Source organism: Heteronotia binoei, chromosome 12 (assembly GCF_032191835.1).
Source record: "Heteronotia binoei isolate CCM8104 ecotype False Entrance Well chromosome 12, APGP_CSIRO_Hbin_v1, whole genome shotgun sequence".
In the NCBI taxonomy this organism is placed as follows: domain Eukaryota; kingdom Metazoa; phylum Chordata; class Lepidosauria; order Squamata; family Gekkonidae; genus Heteronotia; species Heteronotia binoei.
This window is the reverse complement of record NC_083234.1, coordinates 48,962,142-48,976,787: the sequence shown is the minus strand read 5'-3', so window position 1 is coordinate 48,976,787 and position 14,646 is coordinate 48,962,142. Positions and strand designations below refer to the sequence as shown.

At 44.0% G+C, this 14,646-nt stretch overlaps 2 protein-coding genes across 2 annotated transcripts in view; one reads left to right on the top strand and one right to left on the bottom strand.

Annotated features, from left to right (window-relative positions):
- LOC132580283 (hexokinase-2) overlaps nt 1–14,646 on the bottom strand; it is a 388,522-nt gene that overhangs the window by 111,421 nt on the left and 262,455 nt on the right. The window lies entirely within an intron of this gene.
- The window catches only part of ADD2 (adducin 2), a 75,538-nt gene continuing 61,646 nt past the window's right edge, over nt 755–14,646 (top strand). The window contains exon 1 of the mRNA XM_060250999.1: nt 755–1,190. The gene's annotated coding sequence lies outside the window, so the exon portion shown is untranslated. The remainder of the gene's footprint in view (nt 1,191–14,646) is intronic.

Genomic DNA, 14,646 nt, shown 5'->3' with positions numbered 1-14,646 from the left:
TGAGTTCTTCCAAATGGGTTTCATCTCTTTGTTTTCCTTCTTGAATGGTGATTCTTAGGCAGCGCCCCAAAGAAATATGTGAGCTGCCAGATTACAATTCTAAATTATATGAGCAAACAGATGCTCTTGTTGGTTAATACAATCAAGAACAGTCTTATGAGCTGCAACATCATGGTGTTGCTTTATGTTGGCCTTCAATGACAGAAGTAATCCAGTCACTAAAAACATAAAATGAACAGATTTTCAGCCCTGAATCCTGACAGTCATGTAAGTGCACACTTACCTTTCTATTTTTGCTCCCGCTTTTCCACTCCTCCTTTCCAACTGTAAGCTCCCTGTCTTTTATTTTCCCCAATTCTCTACTGTACTACAGAATATATTACTGCAACTAATAATAAAGACTACACACACACTCATATTTTTTTTTCTCATCCACGAGTTGCTGGAAGTAAGTCACAGCGAGAGCCATAGGGCTTTCTTGTGGGCAAACCTGTTCAGGATTGGGCTGTCAGCCAACGAGCATTTTATCCTATAGAGCCTGGAATCATCCAGGGCTGCGGTTGTTGGCCGACTGCCTCTCTCTGGAGAGGGCCCTAGAATGTGGTCCACCAATACCAAGTGAAAAGGCAGACCACGAGACTCTGCTTTGGGGAGACCGATTGGAGAAAAACAGGCCGTAATGGCAACAGATCATTGCGTCATTTCTCGACACTGCAGTAAGAGGAAAGGCTCTTAATGGGAAAGGATGCAGGGATGCAGCCAGCCTTGCACTGGCTACCGGGCCAGTCTGCCAGCAGGGGGCGCTGAGGACACAGAGGGAGTCGCCCTTTTGTCATTTAAAAAGGGCAAGCGAGCAGGTTGCTGCTCTCCTCTCCCGCCTCCCCTTCCCAACACGCTCCCAGCTCTGTGCTTTTAATTTTGATGCTAATGTGTGGCGGCTGGGTGGAAATGAAGCCTCTTCTGTGCATCTTCCCCTCTCTGCTCAGATCTCTCTAGGGCTAATTTCTTTATCTGTGTGCAGAGAAGTGGAGGTACCAGAGAGGCGTGGTGAGCGCACTGTCAAATCAGGATCTCGCAGGATGGGGAGAAAAAGCTCCTACGAGGAGCTGCCTTGACTGGAAAGGGAGAGGAGGAGAAGAGGGCTCTGGCTGCAGGTGAAGGCAAATCAGTCCTGGAAGATGATTGAAGGGGTAAGGTCTTCGGGAACCGTCCTCCCGGTTAACCATTTCAGATGTCTCTGAGTAAACAAATCGATCTCTTTAATTGTTTTTGTAAAAAAAAATATGGCCTGGGTTACGGAATGAACATTTACACCTGGAGGTGTTGATGTGCAAGATGCTGTCCTCTTCCCCTCCTCTGCATTTTGCAGAAAATGTATAACACAGGGTGGGAAATGTGCTTTGGTGACCGCGCTTCTGTTTGTTTGTTTTGTCGTTGTCTGCCTCGGCACTTAATATCGCATGCAGCGTTTTGATGGTGGGATTCTGCTTCTTTGACTGGAAGGCAAATATACCATCGTTGTACTTCTTTGCCGAATTTGTAAGAAAATACACTGTTTGCAAGCCATAAACTAGGCTGTTTCATGTTTCGCATCAGGAAAGCACGCGTAACACCCCGGTATACTGTAACAGGGCAGAAACATACAACTGAGGTAGCATCCAGTCGTTATTAAGATGTGTGCATAAATACTTGTTTACGGTTGGATACGTCTTCTGATCTGGCTTAGATGCAGGAGACGGTCTGGTGTTTGATCTCTGGGAATTCCTCGTTTCCTAGGCAGCAATCCATGCATAGATACTTTTGGGCAGTGGGGGGTTCTTTTGATCTCTTTGAAGTGGCTGCAAATGTGGCTTTGAGACATTAGGTGGCTGGGGTACTCTACTACCCCCAAAGATTGATACTATCTTGGTATCAGTTAACAGACGTTATTTTTTTCCCCCTCTCAGCATGCCGGGAATGGCAGCGTCTGTTGACTCCCTGATTGTACCTAACCTGGGTTTGGCCTTCTTCCCCCCCTCCCTGCCTTTGAATATTCATCCCTTCCTTTTGTCTTCTGCCTCTCAAAGATAACATATTCTCTCTAACTATAAGGGCTGCATACATTGGCTCACTCACTCATTTCTAGCTGCCATCTCCCCTTCTGAGTCACAGTCCCTGCTGTCTAATCTGAACATGCTCTATACATCAAGAAGTAATATTTGATCACCCACGAGTTTAACTTTCAAAACAAATTGAGATTACTTTCCAGGCCTCATTACATCTGACTCCCTACCCATGATGGTTTGTTTAAAGTGTTGGTTTTAGGGTTGTCAACTCCAGGTTGGGAATACCAGGAGATTGGGGGGGGTGGTAGAACCTGAGGAGGGTAGAGTTTGGGGAGGAACCTCACCAGGGTATAATGCCATGGAGTACATCTGCCAAAACTGCCATTTTCTCCAAGGAAATTAATCTCTGTTGGCTGGAGATCAGTTGTAATATCAGGAGATCTCTGGGCCCCACCTAGAGAAGGGCAACCTCAGTTTGTTTATAAGCTACTTTAGCCAGTCCTGGGTGAGGAGAAAAGTGAGGTAGCAATAAATAGAATAAAAAGGGGTGGGTGGGTCTTTGCTAATGCTTTATGAATCTTACAATCTAAATTTTTATGCTGGGGGTAAACCATGAAGGAAGAGGAACCAAATTAGTACACTCAGCGATATTTTTGATTTGGTTGCGGAAGAGACCTAAGGGATGAAGGGGCATGGGGGTTGGTAGGCCTCGAGGACCTAAGTTGTAGGCTTTAAAAAGGCTTTAAAAAGCCTTTTTATAATTTGTAGAAAAGAGTTAAACTTCGAGTAAGGACACTAAAGCTATTGATGAGCTTCTAGTCCCCCTCTCCTTTCACTGTGGGAAGAGAGTGACTGAGAGGTGGGGAGCGAAATGCCATAATAACTATATGCTTAAAACAAATAAGAAAACAGCAGCAATTCTGCACTAGAGAACTGGAAGAGGAAAAGGACTGAGATCTTTAAAACAAATCACCAAGTTCACAAAGCTCAGTTCTCTGTAGGAAAACGGTAGCTATTTATTTAGAAAATTTCCAAGCTGCCTCTCCAGAGAATCTGGTTGACACAGCTTACAAAATGAACCATAATAAAAAAATATAATGCACAAGCAAACATTTTAATGGTTAAAAACACACTTGGAACATAAATCAGCCTAAAACACTGAGTTGAGCAGAACAGCTCTCGGGATTAGAAGCAGAGCATAGAAGTCTTTAAGTTATAGGAAAGGAAAGGTCCCCTGTGCAAGCACCAGTCGTTTCCGACTGGGGTGACGTTGCTTTCACAAAGTTTTCACAGAAGCCTTTTAACGGGGTGGTTTGCCATAGCCTTCCCCAGTCATCTACACTTTTCCCCCAGCAAGCTGGGTACTAATTTTACTGACCTCTGAAGGATGGAAGGCTGTGTCAACCTCGAAACGGCTACCTGAAAACCCAGGTTCCACCGGGGATCAAACTCAGGTCGTGAGCAGAGCTTAGAACTGCAGTACTGTAACTTTAACACTCTGCGCCACAGGGCTCTCTTTAAATTATAAGCCTGGGTTAAAAAGAGACATGTTGGCCTCGCGCCTAAAGGGAGCAGGGTTGGTGCCAGGCAGGCCTCAATGGGCAGGGCATTGCACAAGATGTCAGTGCTGGGGGAGACTATCTCTGGTTGCCACTGGACTCACCTCTGAAGGCAGGGGCACAGACTGTATCATGTAATTCTGAAATTCTTGCTGAGGTTTTTTTTTTAAACTTCGGGTTGACTGTTTATGAATTTGGTTCTGATTTTTATATTGTCTTAATATGTTAGTTCCTGCAGAAAACTTATTTTAAATTGAAAAGCGGCATAAAAATGTAATTTAGAACTGCTTGGGCTGATGATCAGTGCAGAAAAGACAAGGGAAGAGAGTCTCTTGTATTTGTCTGTGGTAAATCCTTGTCCCTGTTTTCTTTTTGGAGATATTTTAGTGGATACCTTTTGAAATGTTGTTGGCATGAGTTTCTAAGCTCAAGATAGTGTTACATGGTGGTTAGTGCTGGAATAGGGCTTGGGAGTTCAGATTGCTCTTTGTCAGGAAACTCACTATGTGACCTTAGGTTGGGTGAGAGAAAATGGCTCACCCATCTCATATGGTTGCTGTGAGGATAAAATGAAAGAACTATACATACCATTCAAAGTATCTTGGAAGAGGAGGTGGGATAAGAATGCAATAAATGTTCATCAGGATTCATTGCTCAAACACATATAGCTTGCATATGTCACACAAAGCTGATGCACAGACACACACAGTGCCGTCGCAGGACTGGCTGTTCAGAACAAATGAATGTTGCCCACTCAAAGTCAGAAACAAGCTTTCCAGAATATGCAGTAGTTGGAGGAATGGTTGCTTAGGAAAGCTGGTGGTATGAACATAAGGATGTTAGAAAAAGCATCCCTATTTTTGCCTGCTGAATGCTGACAGATGTGCTCATTCTATCTTTAACTCCTCAGGCTTGGACCAGAGGCTTCCATTCACTGCAACACTGCTCAACAGGAGACCTTTGCTGGTTTCTGCTGGTTTAAGGTGCCTCTTCAGCTTGCCAAAGATAGTTTTCTGACTTTTCTGAGCCATTGCTTTACCACACAAGTCCAGTTCTGTATTAGGTCTTGTGTACATGTCAGGCTGCCTGGGTCTTTTCTCACCTTTTCACTCCCTTCACTTGTTAGTTCTTACCTAGTAAATCATTTCTTCGTTTACTTAAGAAGCTCTTTCTAATTGTAAAACCCTTCCTTGTAATTATAGGTTTCTGGTTCTGATATCCTAATTGGCTTTTAAAAATTAGCAACTACATTTCTGTTTCCATGGTTATGTTCTGCTTAGTTTAGATGTTCTCAGAATGCAACAGGCATGTTTCCAGATATAATTCAGTGGTTTGTTTTTTTATTCTCATCAAATAATATTATGAGAATAAACCAACATTTGGACTTCCAGTTACGTGACTGTCAGTTGACAAGCTTTCAAGCTGTAGCAGTTCAGATACTGACTTTGAGATGTGCAAATTTTGAAATCTGAGCTGTTCAGTGGAACGTTTCCCATCAAATGAATTCCTTCTCTGATAGAATTTGCAACATAGATGAGGGCCAGATCAGGCCCTTGAATCAATTTTATCTAGCCCATGGCTGCCAAAACAAATTGTAATTGAGGTGCAGCAAATGTTCACTTAAAAGATAAAGATTAGTGGTACATTTCTTGTTTTGGATTTTGTTCATTAAGCTTATCTATGCCTGAGGGAACCAGTTCCCTGATGGTGGTGGTGCTACCATCTTAATTACAGAGCCAGGCCTCTGGGGGCCTTGATGTGGGGACTATAATGGAATATAAAGGAATATAACTGCTTTAAGAACTAAAAAAAATCTCAGCATCCTTGGTGAGTGAAGTGCTGCCATGCTCAGAGCTTCTCTGTGCCCATGGTGAAGTTCCACAGTAGTCCTCTAGGGGCTGGTTGTACACAGGAGCATGAAAGTACCCCCCCCCCCCACCCATGCAGCCATTCTGCTACACTTGCGGCTGCCTCTGAAGTTCTATTCCACAACTTTAATGTGTCATGTATTTGCAGAAGCACAGATGTTGTACAGTTTTGGTACCTGTACTGTCTGAAAAGCACCCTTCCCTTTCACAGTTAGGCTGTGTGTTGTACCACAGCTCAGCCAGGAAACATGCCCAATTATTAAGTGAGGAAAGTGCTACTGGGTACCTGTCATGGATATTAAACTCCATGCAGGAAATTGTTTCAAACCAGCCCTGGTATCGGAAGCAGTTTAGTCCCTTTCTCTCAGCTTCCTCAGTATGCTTCATTGTGAATTCACTTCTCTCACCGTTTCTCAAAGTGTTTCTTTGCTCCAGGCAGAAATGTCAATTATCCCTGGGTTTTCCACCTCACAGCATCAGTGGTGCTGTCTCCAGAGCTTTCATTCAAATCTGGAGAATGCACATGTAGCTCACTTCAGTCAGTCTATTTGGCTGAAATATCCACTTTGATACTATTCAAGCATTGGTGTTGAAGGATATTAGGACCAAATGGTGCAGATGGAAAAGAGACATCCAGAGGTCTGAAGTGAGAGGTCTAAGGTACACTGATATGCCCTTTTTCTCTTTCTCCTTTCCATCTAATTGTGCTACTGGAATTGAGGCTGGACACCCTCAACTAGTATCTGGAATCAGAAAAGACCTGATGGGGGTATATAAATTGAAATGATACGCGGAGACACTCTGGGTTCCAACTATAGCCACCTTTAAAAATCAAGTTCTTCACAGTCTTCTCTTAAACCTTGGCTCCTTTCTGAAAAAAAAGCATGGCTGTTCCACAAACATCTGCTTCCATATTCTTCATTAAATAACTAGAAGCCTTGTTCTCTCTTGTTGCATCAGTGTTTAGCTGTAAGCAGATTAATATTGATCTTTTGTCTGGTTTACATGACATTAGAGCTAGAACCAGAGATGGTGCTGCTTAAGCCACATTTTCCAATCACCAGTGTTGTTCTGCGGCATGATGGGGGAGGGGGGAGAGTGCAATTTCTGTATGTCACGCCACCACGTGCCCATTTCATCTTCACAAATTCTGAACTTGATCTCCTTCCCATCCATTCTGCTTGCTCAAATTCAATCTCCCCCTCCCATCTGGTTAGGTCACAGTACACTGATCAATTTTCCTTTTATGTAACTGACCTTTCTGAAATGCCTCTCAGTTTCATGAGGAGGAAAGGACAGTCTAGAAGGCCATCTTGGCAGACACATCTGAGTGCAGGAGGTGGAAGCTCCTCCCCTCCAACTGATGGATGTCGGGGCCTGAACCACCCAGAAGTTTTCCTGCTGAAGCCTCATATAAACCAATGGCAGCTCCTTTAGGGAACTAGTTTAGGGCATGTTAAGGCAAATCAACCCATCTTCACCTTTATAGTGCCCAGCTCTCCTCAGCTCCAGCAGCAATGACTGGCTTGCCTGGCCTCACAGATGAGGCCACCTTGTGTGTACAGGCCTTCCTTCTGGAAGGGATGGCAGATGCCCCTTCCTCCCAGACCAGTTCACAGGAGGGCAGCTGGCTCCTCAGAAAAGAAGTCAATGATATTGCAAGCTGGGGGGATATACTTACCATTGCCTTGGAGATTATGTGCTTATTATACTGAAAGGGAATACATAGACCATTTTTTTTCCAGGGCATCTGGGGATTGGCTGACACCTTTGGAAGGATGAAAGGATTACATGGCCTTTCCTTTCCCTGATTTTCTTAACAGCTGCTTCTTTCCTATAAACAGGATCACTTCTCGAGGGGGGGATGAGTCAGTTGCATGAAACCCTGTAATGCATGGGTGTCAAACATGCAGCCCAGAGGCTGCATCCAGCCTGTGCAGGGCTCAGATCCATCCTCCATGCAACTTCCTTCTCCTGCTTCCTTTTCCAGGGTTGCTACTACAGCCACACTTTAACTTGGTTTCCCCCCAGCTCCCTCAGTGCTCTTTGATTCATCTCTCTTGCCTCCCTCCCCCACCCATCACACACACACAGAGCTCTGCAGCTGCTTCCTGCTTTGTGCAGGAAAGATACAAAGACAAGCGCCCCCCCCTTCACATGCACACCCCTTCTGCTTTCTTCTCCAGGACTGCTCCTCCTCTTTTGGGGAGGAAGGGAGCAGGAGGAAAGAGACTTCAAGACTATCAGCATTTTATTCCAAGTATAAGGTTTTGTGTGCAAGCACACTACTTCAGAGGGTGGATGGGTGGATTCTTCTGACAAGCACAATGTACATTGAGACTTATTCTGAAAGGTTGAAAAAAAGATTGGTTTTCTCTGTTCCTGTCTGGATTTATTTTCTTTCAGAAGACCCTGATTAGCAATTAGAACATTTGGATTGGTCCTTATATCTTGGAGAGTGAAGAGATTCCAGATGCCAAATGATAACACACATTGGTAATGAGATAGGAAAACTAGCTCTCAATTCAGTCTCGGAGGATGTATTTGTCTTGAGCTCCATTATCAATTGCAATTCAGCAGTCTCGCTTTCTAATTTCCCCTTGAAATTCCTTTGTAAGAACACTAGTACGGGCAGCAACTGAATGTTGTGGTTTCTAATGTCAGACTTGTGTCCATTTATTCTTTCCATCCTCCTGGACTGAATCTTCCTGGATGGAATATTTGCATATTAGCCCACACACCCCTGATGCCAAGAAATGCATTCCTGTGCGTCCTGCTCAAAAAAAGCCCTGCGCCTAATCCAATCCAGCCTACTATTGTCATTCACCTGCTATTGCCATTTGACATCTGAAATCACCTTTATAAAGTTTATAAGAACATAAGAGAAGCCATGTTGGATCAGTCCAACATTCAGTCCATCTATTCCAACACTCTGTGTCACACAGTGGCCAAAAAAAACCCCCAAGTGTCATCAGAAGGTTCACAAGTGGGTCTAGAAGCCCTTCCACTTTGCCCCCCCCCAAAGCACCAAGAATACAGAGTATCACTGCCCCAGACAGTTTCAATAATATACTGTGGCTAATAGCCACTGATGGACCTCTGCGCCATATTTTTATCCAATCCCTTCTTGTTGTCTATGCTTGTAGCCGCCACCACCTCCTGTGGCAGTGAATTTTACATGTTAATCACCCTTTGGGTGAAGAAGTACTTCCTTTTATCTGTTCTAACCCGACTGCTCAGCAATTTCATTGAATGCCCACGAGTTCTTGTATTGTGAGAAAGGGAGAAAAGTACTTCTTTCTCTACTTTCTCCATCCCATGCATAATCTTGTAAACTTCTATCATGTCACCCCACAGTCGACGTTTCTCCAAGCTAAAGAGCCCCAAGCGTTTTAACCTTTCTTCATAGGGAAAGTTTTCCAAACCTTTAATCATTATATATCTGATACCTCATATTATATTTTATGGCATGCATGGCCTAGCCCAACAAAGTGACATTTATGTCAGCTCCAGTCTTCATAACAAATGAGTTCAATACCTCTGCTGTAATGCTTCCATTCCAGTTCTGGGAAAGGCCATGGCCCAGAACCTCTGCTTGGCATACAAAAAGTTCCAGGTCTAATCCCCTCCGTCTGAGGCCCCAGAGAGCCGCTGCCAGTCTGAGTAGACATGCTGACACTGATGGACCAATGGTCTGATTCAGTATAAGGCAGTTTCCTGTGTTCATATAGGTGGTCATATGACTTCATTTGTTCCAAATTAAGCCCTGCTAAATTCAATGGTATTTACCCCCTTATAAGTGTTCTTAGAGCTACGGTCTTGCTGTGACTTGATCCTATAGTCGTTTGCTCTGAAGTCACTCCCACAGTTCAGAGTGGCATAATCCTAGGTAAGCATATACAGACTGCATCTTTCAGTGCTTGAACTCTTCCTTTAAGCTCCGCTGAGTTCTGTGGATCTGGAAGCGTGTTCCCCCTTTCATTCTAGATTGTGGCAAAGGAGGATAATGAGGATGCAACTGCTGGGACTTTCTTGATTGTTTCAGCAGCAGTGAAAATGGCTTTGTCTTATTGATGCTTCCTTGAAGATCCATGAGGCTTGCCTTCTTATAACAGCTGACCAACTCTGCTTTTGGTAGTCCATTGGAAAACAGAGTAGAGTAACTAGCAGCACAACCTTAATGCATGTTTGCTCTGAAGTAGGTCCTCTTTTATTCAGTGGAACCTACTCCCAGGTAAGAGAATGAGTCATTTCCTTCTAGAAAGCCTCTGGTTCAGATCTTGTCATCATCAACATCCTGTCACTTGGTTTTAGGCAAGTTTCTGCTTCTTGGCTTTAGAGCTCAACCAGCAAGACGGTGACAGCAATATTGGCCTAGATTATAGAGCTGTTTGGACTGCTGTGTGAAATTGCTAGGTGCTCATATTGTAACGTAGCTGTGATTTCCCCCACCCCTCAACACTAGCCAGCAGAGTGGTATGACTAAGCTAAGACAGCACAGATCCAAATGCCACTTTGATGGAGAGGCAGAGCCAACCATTTAACCTTTTCCTTGAAATGCTGTTGTAGTTCAGAACGACGCTAGGATTGAAATGCTTTTCTAAAAGGGACAGTTGTACAGTTCATCTGTGATGGGTACTGAGCTGTCACACCCAAAAGATCCACAGTAGATGTGCAAGGGGCGTATTTTAATTTGCTCTCCACAGAACTGCTGTGGTAAACAATCCAATTCAAATAACACTGTTGGTGCACAGAAGTTCAGCTTGAGGGTAAGAAATGATATCCAGGAATAAGGTGTTGATATAGTACAGCTAGAGGCAAGATGAAGCCATAATAAAACCTAACTTAAAATTAGCTGTGAGGATATCCACTTTGGATCTGGATGATTGTAGGATGGGAGGGAAGGTTCACTCCTTCCCAAGCAGTTGCTTAGCCCCCTCTGTGGAAGAGGAACTGACTTTTTTTCCTACTGGGGTGCATACCAGCTTGGGGGAGAGGGTTAACCCCCTTTCCCAGCGCTATGATCCTACTTTGAATTCAGCAGCTATTTTGTGAACTTTAAAGATGGAGGACTTCCGATGTCTCATTTAGGTTTTCCAGACAATGTTGTGCACATGCAGACCTCCCCACACACTTGATGGGACAAATAATGCCTCTCAGGGCCATATTGGGTCAGCAAAATGCACAGAGAGGAAGATTGAAGCCCTTCCTCCCCCCCGCCCCAAGCCACAGTCCCCATCTGCAGCGGAGCCCTGCAGAATTGAGCTCCCATGGGGAATGTACAGCACTACTATCTGACTTCAGGCCCCTGTGACAGCTGCAAGTTAAATGCAATGTCTAGTTGTTTGGTTGTCAGCTTTTGTAGCCAAACTACCGCCTTTCTTTTCCCACACAGAAACTGTCAGTTCTGTGAGCAACTGAATACCATGAGCCATCCAACCAGTTCAGTTCAATTGATGTTGGAGGTTTCATCACCACAAGCGCAAAGCAATGTAGACTGAAAAACATGTTTCATCCCTAAAACATTTGACTCAGCCTTAGCCCGTAAACTCTTGGAGTTACTCTTTCAAGGATGATAAACTGGACTGAATTCAGATAAACTCATTTCTTTTCAAGTCTTCATCAGAGTCTGCCTCCCTTCCTTATCTCTCTTTCAGAAAGCTTTAGTCTGCTGTGTATTAAATTTAGCATAATAAGGCAATAGATATCCTTGGGGGGACAAAAGGCCAGAGTGGATTTGTGATGGCCCCAGGGATAAATCTGGTACATCAGATATTAAATATGAATAGATGCTTGAATCTAGAGTGCCAGGTGAGGAGTAACTGTAGTAGTCCATGTGCTCAGCAATGTATAATCAAAAAATGTTGTAGATGTTGATTGAGCTTCCATTAACTGTATCTAATACTTCTATCGCCCTGGATTTGTGATGAAATACAATATGTGGGGTGGGCCTGTAAGAAATATCTGGCTGCAGTGTGCTTTTGTTATATCTGATTAAAATCTGCCCCTGTTTGATGACTTCACTGGCACTTTGCCAGGGGGCTTTGGGGTCTCTCCTGATTTGCATGAAACGGAGAAGGATTACAGCTGCTGTTCTCTTCTTTCTGTACTCATCTGCTCTGATTTCCTCCACTTTACTGAAGTGAGCCTCACACCACTGTTGGTCAAAATAATCCTCCATGGGGACTCTGTCATTTTCTTTTTTCTTTTTAATATACTAGAGTGGAATGATGTAGAAATAAGTCATACCAGATAATCAGCCTGCCAAATTAATCATCTTGGCATTTCATTTTTTCCCTTCTATTTGTAGTTGTTAGAAAAATTAAGTCTGTTACAAAATAAATGAATAATAACCTGATTATCAAATTTGAAAGACTGATGTTGTTAAACCAGAAATATGTATTGCTGTAAGGGAGAATGCCTTACAGCAATTTTTTTGCCCGGGGGGGGGGGGTTGCAAAATTTCCTACCATACTTGTGGGGCCTAATGACATGTTCTCCCCCAATCTGCATAATCATGTGTGTTGCAGATATCATGCTGGGAACTCAATTCTGAGATGCATGGGGCCCAGTTTGGATTGGGCCTATGGTGAATGGGGTAGGGTTGCCAAGTCCAATTCAAAAAATATCTGGGGACATTGGGGGTAGAGCCAGGAACAAGGTTGTGACAAGCATAATTAAACTCCAAAGGGAATTCTGGCCATCACATTTAAACGGACCATCACATTTAAACGGACACCTTTTAAATGCCTTCCCTCCATTTGAAAGAATGAAGGATAGGGGCACCTCCTTTAGGGGATCATAGAATTTTCAAAACTTGGAGGGTGTTTTGAGGAGAGTCATCGGATGCTATGCTGCAAATTAGGTGTCTCTACCTCAAAAAACAGGCCCCCCCCCCGCCCCAGATATCTGCAGATCAATTTTCCATTATACCCTATGGGAAGCTTGTACCCCAATAGAGCAAAGAATATTTTCCCCTCCCTCCACCAAGGCTCTTTCAGGTCAGGAAAACAGTATAGGGAAACACACAGCCCCTAGTGGCTCTGATCCAGATTGGGGCCGCACGTGTTTTTTGTTCCCAACACAACATTCGCAATACATATCTGTAGCCTGAACATGGGCCCCAAACTGCTGCTGTCTTCTAAAGAATATTTCACTGCATACAAAGATGAGCAAAATGATTTTATGTAAGTACAGAGTGACACTAAGGGTCTGGATCCAATGAGCGGTTTATGGGAACTGTGGTTCACTTAGCCAGTTTTGAACCTAAAGCAGTGGGCAGAGTATGGATTTGTTTTTGCATTATTACAATTATATCTATATTAGGGTTGTCGTGCCCCCTGGCCACCAGCAGACAACTCTTGGGGGTGGAGCCTGGGGAGGAAAAAGACCTCAGTGGGATATAATGCCATGGAGTCCACCATCCATTTTCTCCAGGGGAACTGTTCTTTGTATCTGAAGATGAGCTGTAATTCCAGGGGATCCCTTGGTCTCATTTGGAGGCTGGCATCCTTACATCCTGCCTTCTATCATGAGACTCAAGGCCACTGAGATGGATGGTTCCCAGGTGTCCTTTCCTCCAGGCATTGAATCAGCCTAAACCTGCCCAGCTTCAGAAATCCTATAATGTGCCTTGCATGATACTCTGATTGGAATAGTCTTCTAAACAGTTGGTTCAGAATTAAATTGGATGCACGTGCAGAATATGCCAACTTGTTATGATGAGCCACACTGTTCTTTAAGTGCAGATTGCAACTGGAGGAGAAGTCTATCCATGGAAGTCAGCTGTGACAGCTAAGTGAAACCTCCACGTTCAGAAAATGTATACCTCTGGATACCTGGTAATGGAAATAAGCAAAAGGTGTAAAACCATCAGCTTCCTGCTCTGCTTCTGAGTTCCTCAGGGGCAGCCAACTGGCAAGGGGGAAAGAACATTAGAATCTAGCAGAACATTAGAATCTAGCAGGTTCATAAGTGTATCTGTCCTCATCTGGCAAATGTTGCTGTGTGGCCTTGAAGAACAAACTGTGTGTTCTACAAACAGCATTTCTATACTTGTTGAATGGCTTTCTAATGCTTCTTTGCTGCGGTAATTTGTCCCGGTATTAATGAAATGGCTTTCTGTTGTTGGATAACTGTGTCTAATTAATAGACTGTCTCTGAAGCACTGTCCAGCAATCTCAGAAAACTGATGGAATAAATAAATGAAATGATAAATTACTTTCAAGAGGGCTGATGCACAAACACGTTGGTGGACTGGGAACTGTAGATCCTTCTGTTCCAGCACAACTTGTCTTTACTCTTTGGAATCCTGTCCAGGAAAGCTTTCCTGTGGGTCACTGGCCATGGGTAGCAGGAAGTGTCATGATTCTCTCTCCCCTGTTTTTATCCTCATAACAATCCTGTGGAGGAGGCCAGAGTGTGAGAGAGTGACTGACCCAAGATCACTGAGCAAGTTTCATGGCAGTGTAGGGGTTTGAGCCTGGATCCAGTGCACTAACTGCTGAGTCACACTTCCTCTTCTCTGCCTGAGACAGCCCCGTCATCCCTTGCTTCACTATAGAATCACCTTTGTGTGGCAGTAGAGTGTCAGGAGCTTGTTGTGTAGCCAATGAATGATTGCAGAATGACCACAGTTATATGGCAGTGAAGGACCTGTGGGTGGCTTCTCATTGCTACCCAGTCTTTGCTTCGCAGTCTTGAGCTCTGCTTAGTGATGTGGAAGAAAGAGTTTAGATAGGACTGGAGAAGAGACCCTGCCTTTCCTCTTTCCTGGAGGTGGCTTGCTGGCTAAAGTTGAAGATGCCTCACCCTGGACAGAAGCCAAAGGGGCTGGGCTACATAGACAACCTTGTACTCCAGGAAAGGTCATTTGTGCACAGGAAAATGTCCAGCCTCTTTAATAGAGGCTTGATATATGGAAACGGGCAGCTGAAGCTCCCAGGGTAAATAACATCACTAGATAACTAATCTCTCACTAAGCTTCTATTAAAGGAACAAGACACTTTTCTGCAGGCCTGTTGGTAACTCTGTGAATTGTGCACCCTTTAAAATTTGTGTGAGATGTTCATAAGTATTACGGGAGCAGAGGGCCAAACTGTAGGGAATATTAGCAGGATGAGGGTGGGTAGTTCGGTTTCAAAAGCAAAAGCGTTGTGGAGGCAAGAGATGAGT